At 44.2% G+C, this 20,814-nt stretch overlaps 1 long non-coding RNA gene across 1 annotated transcript in view; it reads right to left on the minus strand.

Moving 5' to 3' along the window:
• Positions 1-20,814, minus strand: part of LOC147684020 (uncharacterized) — a 35,248-nt gene that overhangs the window by 782 nt on the left and 13,652 nt on the right. Inside the window, exon 2 of the long non-coding RNA XR_015301076.1 lies at positions 11,132-11,201. This is a non-coding gene — a long non-coding RNA (uncharacterized LOC147684020). The remainder of the gene's footprint in view (positions 1-11,131; positions 11,202-20,814) is intronic.

Raw genomic sequence — 20,814 nt, forward strand, 5'->3', positions numbered from 1 at the left:
TTACCCATTCCTGGGGGTGCTAAAACGATATCATTATCAAGTGGCAGAACCTCGCTTTGATGTTTCACCGCTAACCGACCATATTCTCTAGAAATCTTTATAACGTTTACCGTTGCTTGAAATTACGATGGTTCGTTCTATATAATGCAAGAGTACTTTCGCCCAGGCGGCTGGCATTTCCTGACAGACTGCTGTTTTTGTTTGTGATTACCAAATCACAAAAGGCCGTGAATTTTTGGACTTTCAGGATTGCTACTTCTCATTACTGACTGTGAATTTTCTCACTAGACCTAATTTAGAGCCTGGGCCTTCTTACACATGCTTGAACATCATTCGGGAAGCGTTGCATTACTACAAGTTCAGACAGTTTTCCTAGCCTTGAAAAAGTGGTCTCAAGACGAAACACGTGTCGGCTGTGCATGTTTCTATGTCTACGGGTCAACATTGATGAAGAATTGAGAATAAAAAATTTTGAATGTGTATAACATTGGAGTTGTGCCATTAATGTTTATACAACTGTTTGACTTACTGAAGTCACTTCTATAACTGATTTTGGGTTGTGCTCTGTCAATCAAAAGTTTTAGGTTCTGTGGTAAGCCAAAGTATAATGAATTACATAATCGATTCTGGATGTTATCAGCGCCTGGATGAGAGTTTTCTTTACTGAGGATAGAAGAGGCAGAAACTTCTTTAGGGACCTCCTAATCCTAAACAGATGCATACCAGCATTTAATACCCCGATTTTGTACTGAATAATTCGGGCTCCTGTGGCAGAGGCGTCCTCTGGCCTAAAGGTTTGTCAAAAATGTGGTGTAATCTTCCCAAAGAAGAGAATTTCAGTTTTTCTCCTCATTGCATTTGAGTTGAGCCATTGCCAACCAATGAGAAACTGCAGTTGGACAAGTTTTATTCTGTGTGCCCTTCAACTCAGCTCCCTTATCCCTCGAGAAAAGCAGGTGTGTGCCATCAGCGTAGGAGATGACTTTTGCTCCCATTTCTTCTGCTAGTTGAGCCAAAGGTCTAATATGTAAATTAAAAAGTGTAGGGCTTAGGGCAGAGCCCCGAGGGACTCCCGTAAATACCTCACGTGGAGTGGTGGCGAATGGGGGAATCCAAACTTGTTGGCTCCTATTTGCTAAAAGTGATGTTAGCCAGTCCAGAGCCTGCCCTGTAACTCCAATGGCCTGAAGACGATCCAACAGCATCATGTGGGGGACCGTATAGAATTCTGCCCATAGGGCAAGCATAATCAATACAGCCACTCTCCCTGCATCCAGGGTTTCTCCCATATATTCGGATGCCTCCACCAGTGCTGTTTCTGTACTCTATAGGGCTCTAAAGCCTGACTGACTCTGGTGAAGTAATTTATTTACTTTCAAAAAGCTGGACAGCTGTATATTCACCTGTTTCTCTAAGATTTTAGATAGGGCAGGTAACAGGGAAATTGGCATATAATTAGTTGGATTGGCCGGATCTGCTGCCAGCTTTTTTATAAGTGGAAGAATCATTGCCTGCTTCCATGAACTAGGGACTGTAGCTGTCCTTATTGATGTATTTAAAATCTTATTCCACCGGATTGATAATGTCAGTCCCTAATGGCAGTAGTTTAGAGGGGGGGGGGGACAGATCTGTAGGACAGCCAGATTTAGAGGCCTTCAGAGCCTGCAAAGAGCAATCCAGTGAAATAATCTCAAAGGTGCTCAACTTTATCTTAGAAAAGGTAGTCCATATTGGTTTGTTGATTTATCAAGGAATATACAACAGGTATTTAACCTGATGACAAAAAGGCTTGAATGCTTAAAATCTTAGTATTAAAAAAAACTGGCAAGCTTTTTACACCATTCGGCCGAGACCGAATGGGAATAGACACATGCAGATGGGGCCATAATACTTTTAACTATAGAGAAAATCTCTCTTGATCTATTCCCTGCCTTTTCAATTCACTCCTCTTAGTAGGCTTGTTTAGCTTTGGTTATTGAGGCATAATATTCTTTTTGTGCTCGTTTATAAGTCTCTTTATCCGCTAAATTGTATTCCTTTCTCCATTTTCGTTCTAGCATCTTACAGCTTTTTGTTTTCTGCTTAAAGGGCGACAAGAAGCATGGGCTGGAAGGCATCCTTCTATTTACTCTACTCTGGAGAACCGGTGCTAGGTCAGCAGTGGCATTTCTAATTAAATTATCACACTTTGTGACATCGTCCTCAAGTACACCTGAGAAGGTGGGATATGTTGTGTTAGAATATTCATGAATTCCAACGTATCGATCTTATTAAAAGATTTCCCGCTACGGATCAACCCAACTGGAGCAGGGTCTAATTATCCTGGAAGCTGCCAGGCAAACCTAATTAGATAGTGATCAGACCAAATCAAGGGCTATGGATCATTCATTCGTATTGCAACATTGGAGAAGACTTATCCAGGGTATGACCACATTGATGAGTCGGTTTCACTGCGTATTGGTTTAAGCTCAGGGATTTCATAATTTCTTAGACATCCAAGGCCTCAGTGTCAGTTAAATTGTCCAGGTGTAAGTTAAAATCACCTAAAAGCATAAAATGTGAGTATCTTAGAGCTAAGTGAGTAATTGCTTAATTTAATGATTTCAGAAAAGAGCCAGCCAGTCCCGGTGTCCTATAAGGAAAAACTCCAGCTACTGAGTGCTGGGGCCATAGAGAAATGCAGAAGCCCATGGCTTCTGCACCCAACAGATCATTCATCTCTAAGCGTTGTCAGCACCAATCCTCTCGAAGGATAATGGCCAGACTGCCACCCCTCCCCACCTGGATGTCTATTTTATAAATTTTAAAACCCTTGGGAATGGCATTAGCAATAGAGGGATTAGAACCATCAGATTGCCAAGTTTCCATTATACATAAAAGATCAAGACTACTTACCTCTAGAAGATCATAAATATTGTCAGCGCATTTTTGCATCAAACATGCATTAATCAATGCACCGCGAACTAGAGTAGCACCGTTCCTAGTTGAACCGCTCAGGTAACAAACTTGCTTTCCACTCAGAACAGTGAGTTGGAAGTTGCAATCTATGCAGCTAACATTCAGCCTAGAAGAGGGATCCCATGGCTCCATTTGATATTTGGTAGCCGGAGCAAGGCTCATAAGTAAATCTCTGCTATACCTAATGTATATCTTACTGTCCGAGTGCTCCCGAGCAGCATGGCTGGTGCTGGACACTTCCAGGACTCTGACAGGCGCAGACGGGCTTGCCTTTGGTGCACAACCGGCGCATCCGCGCAGCATATCTGCTTTCAAACATGAGCCCCGGCGACCACTAGAGCACGCACTAACCAAAAAATTGCATCTCTCTCTGTCCGACCCAAAAGGCTTCTTTTCCTACACTCCCAGGTAACAACACAGCTCCCACCTCGTAAGTGCCCCGTCGTTATGAGCAGCAGTACAGTTTTATCTTTCAACAGTACAACACTTTAAAAGTAATTTGATCCTAAAAACCAGTCTTCTTTTTAAAAATAGGTAAAGTGCAATTTACAAAAGAAAACTGTGCTGTTCACAGACCAACCTCCTACTGTTGCTTCAGCATGTCTGCTTTTATACATGTTCCCCGGCGATCACTAGAGCACGCAGTAACCAAGCATTTGCAATGCAATCGGTCTCGCTTTTGGGACCTTATATGCATGTAGCTATGCAGCATATTAGCCTGGGTGCTGAAACATCTACTGTTCTTTAACATGGAGGGAAGGTAAGCACCAAACTGCGTAACATGACAGGTATGGGAACATATGGAGAGAAATATTGCCTTTCAGCGGGAAATAGTATAGTTTAAAGCTCTGTTTTTAATATAAAATCTGGGCCTTCGGTGGCCATATAACTGAAAATACAAGATTTTAAAAAATATTACTGTCTATGGATGCTTGTGGAAGACAATTTTAATAGACTGGAATCTAGAGAATGCTAAAGGAATTCTGGTATTTTACTAACCTCTGCTGGTCGTTTTCTACCAAGACAGTTAAAGAGAGGCAGTAGCCGGAAAAATAAAAAAAAGAAAGCCCCTAGGCAGAAAGCAATTCTGGTACTTTACTGACCTCTATTGGTCGTCTTCTATCAAGCCAGTTAAATAGAGCCAGTTGAACAAGCAGAAAGCAATTCTGGTATTTTACTGACCTCTACTGGTCGTTTTCTATCAAGACAGTTAAATAGAGGCAGTTGAACAGAAAATAAGTCCCTACGCAGAAGCAGACAAGTCCTAGGGCTGATCTCCAGAGCCCACAAAGTACATACACATATAAGTATATACTAAAGTATATACAAGAGCTCTTGAATGCTCGACCTAAAAATGGCTTCTGTAGCTGTCCGACCCGGAAGGCTCCTTTTCCTCCCCTCCCAGGTAACAACACAGCTCTCATCTCGCAAGTGTTCCGACGTTATGAGCAGCAGTACAATTTTATCTTTCAACAGTAAAACACTTTAAAAGGTATGTATTCCTACAAAACTGTCTTCTTTTTAAAAATAGGTAAAGTGCAGTGCAATCTCAAAGGCAAACAGTGTTTATTTCTACTGTTTTGCATTCCCAGAGTGCATATCCCAAAAAGCCCCCTCTATGTCCATGAAACACTACATGAAAAATTGACCTTGACTTTAGAAGGACCAATCGTTGCAGTTTTTATTTCTTTCAAATTACCCTCTTTTCCTCCATCTACGGCATTCCTTCTCTCTCAGAATGCTCTATGCTACACGCATAGCTGACTTAAACTCTGATATTGTATTTCTCCAAATTGCACACAACTTAATTCATAGATCACAACCTTTGCATCTTTGAAAGCACTCCCTACAATCTAAAAATACCTAACCTACGTTTGCCATCTTTTAATCCAACAAATCAATTGCATTACATCATATAGCCCCCACTAATTATCACATCTAACCCCCAATTAATTTAATCTACCACAAAAAACTGGAGAAAATGCATGGAATGCTTTCCTTGAAAGCACAAAATTAATTTCGATAACCCACAAGAACCAATTATTACTACTGGATTAAGCACTGACTTTGAAATCTGGAGCAGCATGGTGCTTTAAGTAAAGAGGGGTAGTAAGCACTATATAAATGCAATTACAATGCAATACATTGAATGCAATAGAGCAATATCGCACCAAAACCTGCACCAACATTCAAACCCCACAATGGCGCAAACATTCATTTTTGAGCTGGTGCAATCTATATAACCAGGCCCTGCTTTTTTTTTTTGCCGTTCTCCACTTTCCACACAAATTTCACTGCCACCTTCACATGCATGGAGCAGAGGACAGAAGCATCACATATTTTAAGCAATATCATATAATTGACTGGCATTGCCCTACTGTGTGCGCTATTGTCAGTGCTTATTTTAAGCTGGTGGTTTCCCGTGCTCAGCACAGGCACTTAGGGCCAGATGTAGGTCGGTCGGTAACGGCCGAAAATCGGTATTTTCGGCCGTTACCGACCGGTTTACAAGTTTTGGCATGTAGGGGGCAATATTTTACCGAATCGGTAAAATTACCGATTCGGTAATTTTACCGATTCGGTAAAATACAAAATCGGTAAATTTACCGATTTGAAGCCACCCATATGTAGGTGGGACTCTTCAGAGTCCCAGGAGCCTTTACGAATCGGTATTTTACCATCAAAACCAATTTGATTGTAAAATACCGATTCCGGTGTGCATGCACATGTGTGCATGCACACCTATGTCATGTGACAGGCAGACCTGCCCTTAGGGCAGGTATGCCTGCCACCTGGCACCTGTGCCTGTTTTGGGGGTGCCAGAGGGTGTCAAAGTGACACCCCCTGCACCCTTGTGAATTCTTTAATTACCGATTCGGTAAATACCGAATCGGTAATGCCTAATCATTCCTATGGGCTTCAAAGCCCATAGGAATGAATGGGCATTACCGATTCGGTATTTACCGAATCGGTAATTAAAGAAGTGTTAAGGATTCGGTAACGAATCCAGATGTTGGGACCTACATACCATTTACCGATTTTGAAATACCGAATCGGTACAATTCGGTATTTTAAAATCGGTAAATGTTTTTTACCTACATCTGGCCCATAATTGTCAACACCAGCACTTATGGCAGCTGCCACATGGTGGCACTGTTTGTATAATTCAGAGATGAGCAGGACAGCAATTGTTTATTAATTCAGCAGGCATTAAAAACAACCAATACCTGCCACCCATGCTATTTGTTTTATGGCTTTGGGGGCCTGGAATAGGCTGAATTATCACATTTGTAGTAGCAGTGTGCTAGTTAGTAGTTTTGTAGGTACTGTCATTGGCAGCGCTGGAAGTAGCAATGGGTGTTGCAAGCTGCAGGGGCCTCCTGACTAGAGCCCTGGCATTTATTTTTTCACAAATTAAGCACTGGTTGTTCATTTAATACACGTGGACAGACCCCTGCCTCACCTTCCTACATGGACGCATTATAATCTACTGACTAGGACCTTATTAATGTACAGAATGCTTAGATCCGAATGTTTGCAATGGGTAACACAGAACATCACATTTAGAGAGCCACGGTTCATGCGTTGTGAATGAAGCACGAGGCTGAATACAGGGTAATTATCCAATTTACATCCTAATTATTGCGGTGTTAAGAAAAAGGTTATTAAACGACAGTGACACTTTGGGCTTTCATGACAGCTTCTGAAAAATGTAATTATTGGCCTTCATATTGCAAGGTTGCAAAAGCCTAACTTTAATATGATCGAGAGCCTTCACAAAATGCATATGCGAAACTGCTAAGCAGAGAGCACCATCTACTGGTCCAGATTATTTTGTAACATTTATCACATATGTGAGCCTGAAATATTTACAAGTAAACAATTCTTAATTGATTAAGGGACCAAACTTAACATCTGATTCATCCAAACTAAGGCTCAACTGATATGTTGTGAGGGGGTTATTTTTAACATGTATATTTTTTACGTCAAAGGAGAAAGTAAATTGGTGTAACTGAAATAATCAAAAGCATGAAACATTGAAAAAGCGTGAACAGCAATGCAATAGGTCTCGCATTTACGCGAGTTTGAGCTATTGGCATTGCAAATGACAATTCCTTTTATTTATGTTTTGGTTTTTAAAACATAAATAAAAGGCATTGTCATTTACAATGCCAATAGTTTAAACTCTCGCAAATACAAGACCTATTGCATTCAAAATGCTTGAAGGCATAGCTGAGTTGCTGCCTCCCATGGCGCTTGAAGAGCTCCCCGTTTGCTGCGAGTTCAATAAACAAGCCGGTGGTCACAACTGTGCATGAGAGAACCTCCTGCAGTAAGAGAAACTCATTAAAGAAAATAGTGCTTACAGACTAAAGAGGTACTGTGTATCAACTGAAGTAAAAGGGCCAGTTCTCAAGGGAGGTTTCAAATGAAGACAAGGCGGTACTAAGGAGAGACTGACAAGCCTAATAACGAATCAGAAGCCAGCATTTAGGAAGGACAATGAAACAAGCCAATGACAAATATGGGCGGAGAGTGGGTACATACAAGTACATACTCCAATTTAGCATGGCTCGCAGAGCAGAGCATGCGCTGCCCAGGCTCAACCTAAAAACCGGTTCATGTCTCAGTAACAGGCGATTCTCAATTCCACTTTGACATAAAGACAGGCTTCATATGGGCCTCATGCATACATACCAATAGGGGCGCAAATAGACCCAAATTACGGGTGAAGGGGGGCTGGTGAGTGATCCTGGTATTTATTTTGCAGTTTATTTAGAGCAAACTCGCCCCGAAGGTATTGAAGCACTTTACATAAACACCAGTTACATTACACGGGGTCACATTCTGTTTTTTTCCCAGGCATGGGGAGATAAAGGACTACAGGCCATACGTAGGTAGTCCAATACCGGTCAGTAACGGACGAAATTACCGAATTTCGTCCGTTACCGACCGGTATTAGGCATTTGAGATGTAGGTGGTCAAATTTAAGTATTCAGTAATTTACTGAATCGGTAATTTAAGGAATCGGTAAATTACCTAATCCTTAAAATACTGAATCAGTAAATTACTGAATCCGTAATGTAGGGAGCACTCAAGTGAGTGCCTTTCTGAGTCAAGGATTTGTTATTTACCACCAAATACAAGTTGGTGGTAAATATCGAAAACCTTTGAAAAAGCAAATTTGTCCTTTTCCAAAAGTGCCATGTAGCAGACATACCTGCCCTTAGGGCATGTATGTGTGCCACATGTGCACACGTGCCCGATTCAGGGGTGCAACAGGGAGTCAATATGACACCCTGCCACCCTTGAATATGCACCCCCTATTACTGATTCGGTATTTACTGAATTGGTAATAGTGAATGGCTTCCCATTCATTCCTATGGGCCTCCAGGCCAAAACAGCCAAGGTCGGTAAAAATACTTTAAGAAGCTGAAGAATTTGCATCGGTACACTGATACGATTCAATTGAGTTTGTAACAATTTTAATATGACCTGTTAAAGTGCTTATGCTAAATAGGCCTCAGTTAGGCCTTAACAACATCTTGTTCAAAATGGATATCTCATCATGATCGTGCTCTGTTTAATATTTCTGCTACATGTAGTCAAGCAACTTGTGCTTGTTTATTTTTGAATGGCACTGTTCTTGAAGAAGACTTCCTGGTATGTGCTCGGGAATGTATAATTTTCCGAAGGATCTTCTGCAGTATTCCATTCAATCACAATGGCTCACTGCTGTTTTTGTGACTAGTTTGTTCCGACACCTCCGAAAGACTTTGCTGTAGAAATGGCAAAATGGTTTGTCCCTTATCTCGGCGTGGATGGCACTTGGCTAATCCTATGCTTAACAACTTTGATAGAAAAGCAGTCATTTGAGGTGAGCAGAGCTAGAGTGTCGCTGGTGTAGAGGGTGCTCTATTCCGTAGCTGCTTTCCACCTAATCTTGAGAACTAGCCAGAGTTCTCTGCGTCTTTTTTGCTAAATTTATGAGTCATTCTATGACTAAAAGGCTATTATTTTGACTTATACTAGGTGTTCCCTTGTGTCTGGACAAAGCTTTACCTCTCTGAAAAGCTCTAATGAGAGCAAATAACGTGTCAGGGGTTGCTTTTATTAATTTCAGGTTGGCTTGGTTGGTCCTTTACCAATTCAAAGCTGTAATGCTGTGCCTGGAGTGGTAAAAGGCTTTTGTCACTATACAGCGCGCCATGGACATTACTGTGCTATTCCTATGCTTAAAGACTTTGCTGTAGAAATTGCAAAATACTTTGTCCCTTTCTCTCTCAGTGTGGATGGCACTGTGCTAATCCTATGCTTAAAGACTTTGATAAAAAAGCACACATTTGAGGTGAGCAGATCTAGAGTGTCACTGGTGTTGAGGGTGCTCTATTAAGGAGCTGCTTTCCACCTAAACTTGAGAACTTCCCAGAGTTCTCTACTTATTCTTTGCATAATTTATGCATCACTCTATGCCTGAAAGGGTACATATATAGAGTGAATTTTTAATTCTATTTTCTAACTATAACATCCTTGTCCTTGTAACCTTTGTTTTTTTCTGTCTGTTTTTAAGAATTTTTAAACATTTGTTTTTCTTCAGGGAATTTCGAAGGTTTTTTTAAATGATAACTCCTAACTATAACGTCCCTGTATCCTTTGTTTTTCTTAGTGAATGTCTAAGGCTTTTTAACTAGTAGTCACGTTTTCAGAATGGTGGAGAAAGGGGGCTGGGCCTCCGACTAGCTCTCAGGAATTCCGCTGCGTAGGACTTACAGGAGGGACCAGGAGGGCTCCTTAGCCCTCAAGGCCCCACTGGAGCCAAGGGGAGTTTATCCCCCAACTAGTAGTGCACCAGAAGGCATGTTTGCAGAGTGGTGGAGAAAGGAGCTTGGCCTCTGACACCATCTCAGCAATCCTGCTGTGTGGCACTTACTGGAGGTATCAGGAGGGGTAGCTGGTCAAAAGGACGTAATTGGGGACCAAACGACCCCTCCTATTACCTCCACTAAGTCCCTTATAGCAGGATTGCTAAGATCTGATAGCAGGCCATGTCCTCTTTCTCCACCACTCTACAAACACACCTTCTGAGCACTACTAGTAGGGGGATAAAGTCCCCTTGGCTATTGAGGGTGCTTGTAGGCCAACTACCCCACCTGTTACCTCCAGCAAGTCCCACACAGTGGGTTTACTGAGTGGTTTTTAGTGGCCACGCTGTCTTTCACCTCCACTCTGCAAACGTGCCTCCTGGTGCACTACTATTTGGGGGATGAAGTCCCCTTGGCTCCTGAGGGTCCCTGGGAGTTTCCGGATTCCCAATGTTGTATTTATTTGAGGAAGGGGTCTGTGTGGTCCCCCATTCCTTGACCCTTTTGGGCTCGGGGACCCCATCCCCAGGGCCTGACCCATTGTTTAATTTTTTTTTACCCCATCCCCGAGGCTAGGCCTTTGTTTATATTTTACTTTTAAAGGGGATGCGGCCGTGGACCCTCCTCTCTTGGCCAATTTTGGCCCCAAGCCCCAGGCTCGGGCCATTTTTTTTTTCAAAGGAGGGGGCCGAGCAGCCCCCCTCCAGGACCATTATCAGCCGTTCAGGCTGTAGTCGCCTCAAAACTTTCCTATGGAAATTAGCATGCAGAAAAAGCATTTTGGGACGTCCCCCTTTTTTCGGCCCCCGCTTTATGGAGCACTCTAAGATGTTCATGACAGCAGCTGACATGACCGCCCCATTAGTTATGAAAATTTTGTGAAGATTCGTCACTCTGCTTCTGTCCCAAAATTGAAGTTGCACACATCATGAAGTTTTCTTTAAACACAAGCAAAGCATACTTTTTTAAATCAATGCATTTATTCCTTACGCGTTTCGGACCATCATGAGTCCTTGATCACAGGCTGCACATTTCAACATCACAAACAAATAACACCTCAGCTCGCTTTGATTTTTATTGCCCTCAGGTGGTTACCTGCCAACTGCATTGTGGTGCTGGTAGTTTCTATATTTGCTTTCCCTCCAGTGGGAGTTTGTTAATGTCAAACTTTAAAACATTTTTATCGCCCTCCAGTGGGCTATCAACTATGCCAGTAAAATATTAATTTTATGTTCACTCACGTTCCGTAAGTGACTTTGCCCAGTCAAAGTCATGGACCTGCATTGCATTCAGCAGTGGTGCATACCTACCGGCTACACTGCGGTATAAATCACTCCGCTTCTGTCCCAAAACTGAAGTTGCACTCCTCATGAGGTTTTCCTTTAAAACACAAGCAAAGCATACTTTTTTTAAATCCATGCATTTATTCCTGTCATGTTTCAGACTCTCACAAATCCTTGATCACAGGCTGCACATTTCAAAATCACAAACGAATGAAACCTTATCTCGCTTTGATTTTTATTGCCCTCAGGTGGGTTACCTGTCAGCTGCATTGTGGTGCTGGTGGTTTCTATATTTGCTTTCCCTCCAGTCGAACTTTAAAACATCTGAGAAAAATTCTCTGTGGAAGCACTAGACTTCCTGCTTGAAAATAAATCATTTTTTGTCTACATGGGAGTGCGTCTTTATCACTAATGGCAAACTTGGTGATATATATATATATATATATATATATATATATATATATATATATATATATATATATATATATATATATATATATATATATATATATATATATATAAATATATAAATATAAATATATATATTCACTTAAAAAAAACATAGGTTTCAGGCCTTATATAGTTAGAATTAGCATTTAAAAAACCATTGAAATTGCTCCTATATAGTTAGTTGTACTAACTATATTTCGCGCACCCGCAATCCACTGCTGATGATGTCACATATTACATCATTCATGACATGGTCAGTGACATCACTGATGACATCACTGATGACCTCTCAAATTATATCACTGATGACACCACTGATGACATCACATTTGACATCACTGATGACATCACTGATGACATCATCCAGTGACTGTGTGTTTCTGTAAAGTTTAAATATGTTTTACATATAGAAGAATGAGTGGATGTATAAGTGTCTGGATGAAGGATTTAGTAGGTGCGTGACTGACTGTATGAGTGAGTGATTAAATGTGTCTTACTAAATGCATGGGTTAGTGACTAAACTGTCTGAATGTGTGCATCAGTATGTCTGTTGTTGTGTAAGCTGCTGCATGTGTTGATCAGTAGCTATATGAGTGGCTATATGGGTGATTGATTGGTTGCCCAAGTATTTGAATGGGATACTGAGTGTGTGTGTGGGTGGCTGGGAGGTGTGTGACGCTGTGCATAGTTGTGTGAGCAGTTGATTCACTTGATGTATGAGTTCAAGAGTGCATGTTGAAACAGCTGTATGGGCGGTTGACTGTGTGCATGGGTGTCTTGGTGAGTGAATGGATATCTCAGTGCTGCATGTGCAAGTAAGTACGTATGTAAAACACAGTACATGTGAGAGTTGGCATATATAAATGACTATACATGAGAGCCAGTGAATGTGCGAGTGGCTATATGGATCATTGTGTACTTGTATCAGTGATTGTATAAGAGAGTAAGCATGTGTTAGTATATGTTTGAATAACTAAGGTGTTGTGTGTACAACTGTATAGTTGAGGAAATGGAAGTGTGATTGATTCTTTGCACGACTGACTAGGTGTGTGAGTAACTCCATGGATGAGTGGCAGTGTGTGAGTGTCTGTATAGGTGTATGAGTGCATATGATAGTGTTGTATTGATGAGTGACTGTATGTATGAGTGGTTCTATGGGTGAATGAGTGAATGTGTGTTTAGACCTAGCAATCAGTGAGTGCGTATGTAGTAACTGGTATTGGTGTGTCAATGGTTTCAAGAATGGTAGTCTGTATTTAACACTGGGTGTATCAAAGGTTATATTAGAGTGTGAGGAGGTGCATCGTATTATCACATGAATGATATCATCAGTGATGTGATCAGTGATGTCAAATGAGATGTCATCAGTGATGTCATCAGTGATGTCATTTGAGATGTCATCAGTGATGTCATCAGTGATGTCACTGACCATGTCATGAATGATGTAATATGTGACATCATCAACAGTGGATTGCGGGTGCGCAAAATATAGTTAGTACAACTAACGATATAGGAGCAATTTCAATGTTTTTTTAAATGCTAATTCCTAACTATATAAGGCCTGAAACCTATGGTTTTTTAAGTGAATTTGCAAGGTTTTTAAAATGCTAATTCCTAACTATATAAGGCCTGAAACCTATGGTTTTTTAAGTGAGTTTGCAAGGTTTTTTAAATGCTAATTCCTAACTATATAAGTCCTGAAACTTATGGTTTTTTAAGTGAATTTGCAAGGTTTTTTAAATGCTAATTCCTAACTATATAAGGCTTGAAACCTATGTTTTTTTCAGTGAATTTGCAAGGTTTTTTAAATGCTAATTCCTAACTATATCAGGCGTGAAACCTCTACTTTTTTTCAATAAATTTCAAAGGCTTTGTAAATGCTAATTCTATTAGCGGATAACGTTTATATATGTTATTATCCTTCTGGGACCACCTGAGCAGCCATCTTGTTTCTCAGGAGAAGTGAGGCACAAGAGAGCACAAAACAAGAGTGGAAAATGCGAAAAGGGGGCAGGGTTGAGACCCCCTGACCCCCTAGCCCTTCTCAGGGGGTCCCAGAAGGACCCCCAAGTGCAAAGAAATTGCGCGGTGCGCGTACCCCGTGATATCTTTTTTTTTTGCCCTTGAGGGTCCTTTTGGGACCCCCTTAACAGGGCTAGAGGGTTTGGGGGGTCTCTACCCTGTCCCCTTTTCGTAGTTTCCTGTCTTGTTTTGGGCTCTCTTGTGCCTCAGTTCTCCTGAAAAACAAGATGGTGGCCAACACTTCCTGGTTTGGACAGTTTGGAATGTTGACAGTCGACTGCCAGCCAATCAGAAACCCGCTTGCACACGTAAGGATACGCGCATGTAAGCGTACGGTACGCGTACCGTACGCATACAGTGAGCGTACGGTGAGCGCATATAGATATATAATTTGATCAAATTCAATTTTCTCAACAACTACTGGGGGGGGATTTTCACCAAATATAGAAAAGGCACTACTGAATACCTGTCCCTATCATTTTGCCAAGTTTGGTGTAATTCCGTTCAGCCGTTCGGGCTGTAGCCGTGTCTAAAGGTCCCATAGAAAATGCCATTTGAAAAATTTCAAATTCAATTTTCTCAAGAACTACTGGAGGGATTTTCATCAAACATAGCAAAGGCACATCTGCATACCGGGCCCTACCATTTTGCCAAGTTTGGTGTAATTCCATTCAGCCGTTCGGGCTGTAGCCGTGTCTAAAGGTCCCTATGGAAATTAACATGGGGAAAACATGTTTTGGGACCCCTCTTTCAGCCCCCGCTTGACGAATCCCCCCGAAACTTCCAGGGAAGGAGCGGAGCGGAGCTGGCCAAAATTCTGGAAAATTACACACAGATTCCTCAATCGGCGCCAAAGTTATTCTCAATAGAATGTTGGTGCGCGTACCCCGCGATTTAAAAGAAAAATTACATTTTCTTTGCACTTGGTGGTCCTTCTGGGACCCCCTGAGAAGGGCTAGGGGGTCAGGGGGTCTTAACCCTGCCCCCTTTTCGCATTTTCCACTCTTGTTTTGTGCTCTCTTGTGCCTCACTTCTCCTGAGAAACAAGATGGCTGCTCAGGTGGTCCCAGAAGGATAATAACATATATAAACGTTATCCGCTAATAGAATTAAGAGAATACAATAAATTGAGGGAGCGACTGATTCATACAAAGTCCAATGGCTCACAAAAGTGAATTCAGAAAATGTTCATTTATTTGATGATTTTCACAGAGATGATGTTGTTCAAAGCAGTAGCAATTCTTCAATATTTGAAACCGTAACAAAAACAGCCGACGCGTTTCGTCCACAGATGGACATCATCAGGGCTGTAAATATCAAAACATAGAAGAGTATTACATTAATAAATTAATCTATTATTCACATATGCCAAGTTGACAGGTTTGAATACACAAAGTGCAACAGAAAAAGCTAATGCGACACCTGCCTATATAACAATCTATTCAAAAACAAATGGACAAAGCAATTATAACAAGTGTTTCTTATACCACCAGAACTCTTAAAAAAAAGAAATAAATGTTCTAGGTAAAGAATAGTCCTCCCTACCTCCTGTAAGTGTATATCTTATTTCATGACGAGACCTTGTCCTTAATACTTGATTGGTCCTACTGTGATACACCTAAGTGAAAAACATTTTTGGGGGATGAAATATGACATAAACACCTTGTTTGCATATCATACAAATTGAGATAAAACAAATATTAAGACATTAATATATACAATACTTATCGTCTACTAAATCCTATAAGATAGAGACAACATATATTCAACCGTGAAGTTTCCTCATATATATGCTGCACAAAGGAGGGTATCTCACCTGATATTAACACGGATAGAGTGTCTATGCCTGAGCTCCCCTTTCAATATTTATAATATGGATTCAGTCTCTACGCTTGAAATCACTGTGTAGAAAAAAAGAATATGTCTAGTATCAAAGCTTATTCCTAATAAATGCCAAACAACATTATCAGTAGGAGGGGGGATAAACTATTAAAGATATCTAGAAAACTGGAGCTGAGATATCATAAACAACCTGCCCCGTCAAAAAACATCCACTAAATCACAATAGCAAGATCCACAACTGATATAATACAGATGTCTCCCTGTTAATATTAAATTTGTATATTCCAAAAACACAAATGTGAGTGTACAACATTAAAGATCTCAACATATTCCCATGACTATACAACCCAAACCGTTTCAGGTTCTCACCTAGAGCAAAGACGATATTCAGCACTAATTATAATCGCAACTGTTGAGTATTCAAGTCGAATTCTGCTACAAAAGAAAAAATACACAAATGAGGCAGGGCTCGAGTAACATCATTATTAAAGCAAAAAACCCAAAGATGAAACGCATCCACTACCCAGAAGTCAGTACGACTATTATCATCAGCACCTCACCTTGAGAGCATAAAAACAGGTTGTTCCAATACAAGCAGGGGAGTCTCGGCAGGCGACGTCTGGCGTGTGATCCCGACAGCGTGCAAAGAAGCCGAACTCCAAACTTCCCTTTAAATCATCATTGAACCAATCAAAAGCGCCAGCGTTTTCGCGCCATCAGTAATAGCTATATGCTCCCATTCAGGTCCGCATTGTCTAATGCGCACGCCTGTAAGCCTCAAAGATTGCCCAGTATAGGTTCTCCTTCACGTCCGCCACTGCAGCCAATCAGATATATTATATCCGGTTGTGCAAAGTGTATCCGGTATCCGGCAAAAACAAAATAACACATCCGGTAATGAACTGTTTCCGGTTAAATTACAGCCAATGAGATACCAATTTATACTCCGTCAAAAATAATTAAGACGGCCGTGTACGAAAAAAACGCCGATATATATGAAAATAAAATCAGACCCTGTTAGCCTAAATGGAACGCAAACTAACTACAAATTAGTTAATCAATCAATCAATCAAAGACATTTATAGAGCGCACTACCTACCCGTAGGGTCTCAAGGCGCTAAGGGGGGGGGGGTGCCGTTACTGCTCGAACAGCCAGGTCTTGAGCTTCTTCCTGAAGGCGAGGTGGTCTTGGGTCAGGCGCAGGTCAGCCGGGAGGGAGTTCCAGGTCTTGGCGGCCAGGTAGGAGAAGGACCTTCCTCCTGTTGTCGCTCTGCGGATGCGTGGGACGGCGGCGAGGGCGTGGCTGGCTGATCGGAGGTGCCGTTTGGGAGCGTAGAAGTCGATTCGGTTGTTGAGGTAGCTCGGGCCTTGATCGTGTAGGGCTTTGTGTGCGTGGGTGAGGAGCCGGAAGGTGATTCTTTTGTTGACGGGGAGCCAGTGCAGGTCTCTCAGGTGTCCGGAGATGTGGCTGTTTCGTGGGATGTCGAGGATGAGTCTGGCTGAGGCGTTCTGGATCCGCTGGAGTCTCTTCTGGAGCTTGGCGGTGGTTCCGGCGTAGAGGGCGTTGCCGTAGTCCAGTCGGCTGGTGACAAGGGCCTGGGTGACGGTCTTCCTGGTCTCCGTGGGGATCCACCAGAAGATCTTCCGAAGCATGCGCAGGATGTTGAAGCACGACGAGGAGACGGCGTTGACTTGCCTGGTCATGGAGAGGGAGGAGTCCAGGATGAAGCCCAGGTTGCGTGCGTGGTTCGTCGGTTTGGGTGCGGTGCCCAGGGCTGGGGGCCACCAGGAGTCGTCCCAGGCGGAGGGAGAGGAGCCCAGGATGAGGACCTCCGTCTTGTCTGAGCTCAGTTTCAGGCGGCTGGTGTCATCCACTCGGCTACCTCTTTCATCCCTTCGTGCAGGTTGGTTCTGGCGGCGGCGGGGTCGTTGGTCAGGGAGAGGATCAGCTGAGTGTCGTCGGCGTAGGAGATTATGTTGAGGTTGTGTTGGCGTGCGATGGCCGCGAGGGGGCTCATGTAGACGTTGAAGAGGGTAGGGCTCAGCGAGGAGCCTTGAGGGACGCCGCAGATGACTTCGGTGGCCTCTGACTTGTACGGTGGTAGGCGGACTCTCTGCTTTCTTCCGTCGAGGAAGGAGACGATCCATTCCAGTGCCTTCTCCTGGATTCCGACGTTGCTGAGGCGCTGCACTAGGGTGCGGTGGCAGACCGTGTCGAAAGCTGCGGAGAGGTCTAGGAGGATGAGGGCCGCTGTTTCTCCGTTGTCCATCAGGGCTCGGATGTCGTCGGTGGCGGCGATGAGGGCGGTCTCGGTGCTGTGGTTGGCTCGGAAGCCGGACTGTGAGGGGTCGAGGGATCCGTTCGTCTCGAGGAAGGCGGCCAGCTGTTTGTTGACGGTCTTCTCGATGACTTTGGCTGGAAACGGGAGTAGTTAATAGACAATGAGCTTAATAGACAAAGTTTCAGTTTAATACGGGCTCCAGGAATAATTACGACTTTCTGACGTCTGACGAGATGAAACAAAGATCGTCGTAAAAAAAAATAAGGAAACATCATATATACGATTACAGGAACAACTTCATCATTTTTTTTTTTTAAAGACGTTTATTAATGTTCAAAAGTGCAGTACATATAGCAAAGCCTACAACCCTGCGGGCCGGCTGCAAAAGAACGGTAAATCGTGAGTGCGCTGGTCTGCACAGGAGGGCGTGTTGTTGCGCTCCTCGTGTCTCTGGCATGTTAGAGCACAGGCAGTATGGTCACATTACCTTTAATCAGTAAAAGAATAGTTCCATAAATGACGTCTTGTTTTTCAGTTTTTCTAGAACTAAACCACAAATTCAGCAAACTAAACAGTACAGTTCGTATCAGCATATCCCAATGTTCCTTTCGCGGCTGCGCCGCGTCAAGGCTGTCCTGTTTGCACAGTGCTGGTAGGAGACCCCTCTGGTCAGTGTGGTGTATGTCGATGATGCTCCAGTACATCAGGGGGCCAGTGTTGTGCATGCGCGAGTGATCTCGGACTTAAAGTGGGACAGCTCCTTAGGGCCGTGGTGCTTCGCCGGCCGCCGGCCTGGTTAGTGGCGCGTGTAGCAGTCAGGCGGATTAGCCTAGCTGTTGGTGTATCAGGCGGCATCTGCGCCTGTGTTCGCTGCCTGGGGCGCCGTTGGCGGCGTCCGTCCACCGTGTCGTGGGGGGTTGGAGAGGCCACCGCCGGTGAGCAGGGGGTCCGATACTACAAACGTGTGAACATATATGGGGAAGGGGGTGAGGGGGGGTGGAGTGTACTTGCGGGGGCGGTGTCAACGACTCTGTGCTGGGGGCGTGTCGCCGGGCGATGACTGCTGGTGAGCGCCTGTGTGGGTGGCCGGCCGTGTCTGAGGTCTGCGCGCTGGGTTATCTGTGTCTGGGTTGGGGGGGTGGGCGGCACGGTGTGCGGTGGTTCCGTCAACGGAGCTGTAGCCTCTGTGGCCCACTCCCAGTGGCGCTTACTCTATGTGAGCCCTCTGACAGCGCCCTCCCCCTGCAGGGACCCCAGGATGCCATCCCAGAGCTGCGCGATCGGGAACTGCCTCAGGCCTGCTATTTCTTCCCGGTAAAGTGCCGTGCCTTCTGCCCTGGCCCAGTTTGTGAAGGATGTGAACCAATGTGCCGGGGTGGGTGGTTCCCGCCGCTTCCAATGCCTAGTGAGCAGCCGTTTGGCCGTGATGAGGCCCAGATCCCAGAACCGTGCCTGCGTCTTGTTTAGTTTGGTTCTTTTATATAACCCGAGAATGCACGCCTCCCACGTGTCAGGCAGTCCCGGGCCCGTGCTGTGAATCAGGAGTGATATCACCTCCCCCCAATACGTGGCCAGGGTTGGGCAGTGCCAAAGCATGTGTAGGATGTCTGCACCCAGCAGGTCACATCTGGGACAAACGGCAGTGTCTATCGCGAAGTATCTATTTATTCTATTCGGTGTCAGATATGCCTGGTGCAATATGTACAGCTGGATGATACGGAAGCGGGAGTTGCGGGGGACATTCACAGGGCCGGCTAGGATCAGGTTCCACTCCTTATCTGTCCAGTCCCTCCCTGCGCTGCCCATTTAGCCCTGATCTGCTGCGTGGGCTGTTGCGTGTGGATGAGAAGCGCCTGCGCTAACCAATGCGTGATGTGTGAGCCTCTGCCCATTACATGTAGATATTGGATCAGGTGGTGCATCGGTGTCTCCTCCTGGATGTCTCCCCAGGGATCAGTGTATGCCCGCAGAACCGCCGCGTGGAGTAGGAATTGCCCAGCCGGCAGTCCCGTGCTTGCTGATAGTTCCGCAAACGGGAGCAGGGCCCCGTCAGCATACAGGTCGCCCATGGTCTCTACTCCGGCTGTGGTCCAGTGTTCCAGGTTGCGCGACGTTACCATCCCGCTCCTCCTGGGGGTGCCTAACAGGGGGAGGGCAGGAGCATATGATCTGACATTTTGTGTCAGTTTCAGGCTACGGATAAAGCATTTGCGGGCCACGGCCATATGCAAGGGTAGAGGACGGGGTCCCTTGGTCAACGGGTGAAACAGGGCGCAAACCTGGGGGTGGGTCCATTGGTAGTCTGCGGAGGCCGTATCGTCTAGATGCGTACCGCTGAGCCAGTACGTTACCCATTGGAGCTGTGCAGCTAGGTAATACAGCTCCATGTTGGGGACAGCCAATCCTCCCTCCGCAGTCGGGGAGTACAGCTTAGCCAGCGCCACCCGTGGGCGACCCGTGTTCCAGATCAAGCCGCGAAGCATTGATTCCAGGTCACGGAATATCCGTGTGGGGACATACGTAGGGATATTCGCGAAGTGATAGAGTAGCCTGGGGAGCGCTATCATTTTGGAAAGAGCTATCCGGCTGGGCACGTTCAGCGGCAGAGTTTTCCAGAAGGACATCTGGGCTCGCAAGGAGGAAATGGCACGCACCAGGTTGCCCTCCAGTATGTCCTGTGGGTCTCTGTAGATGTGTAGCCCAAGGTATTTAAACGTGGTTGGGTACCAAGCGAGCCGGGCCCCTCCAAGGTGCACATCGCACTCCTCCTGGTCCCGGCCGAACGAGTATATTCCGGACTTGGCCCAGTTGACCCTGAGTCCCGAGACCTCCGCGAAGGTCTTACAGGAACAACTTCATCATGCTCCAGGTTTACTTGCACTTTAGAAAAAAGAAAATCTTTTTAAATGTTATGATGATTATCAATAGTATTCTAATACCAAATATTAATGAAAAATTACGCATTCACGATGCCGTTTATGGACATAGTATTAGCCGCTCTCAGATTACAAAGTAGCACTGCAATCTGTTGCCAGGTCCATTGACCCTAATCAAATAAAAAATGAAGTTTCTTCCATATATTAATGAAAATAACGCGTTCATGATGCCGCCTAA

This window comes from Lissotriton vulgaris, chromosome 11 (genome assembly GCF_964263255.1).
Source record: "Lissotriton vulgaris chromosome 11, aLisVul1.2, whole genome shotgun sequence".
Lineage (NCBI taxonomy): Eukaryota > Metazoa > Chordata > Amphibia > Caudata > Salamandridae > Lissotriton > Lissotriton vulgaris.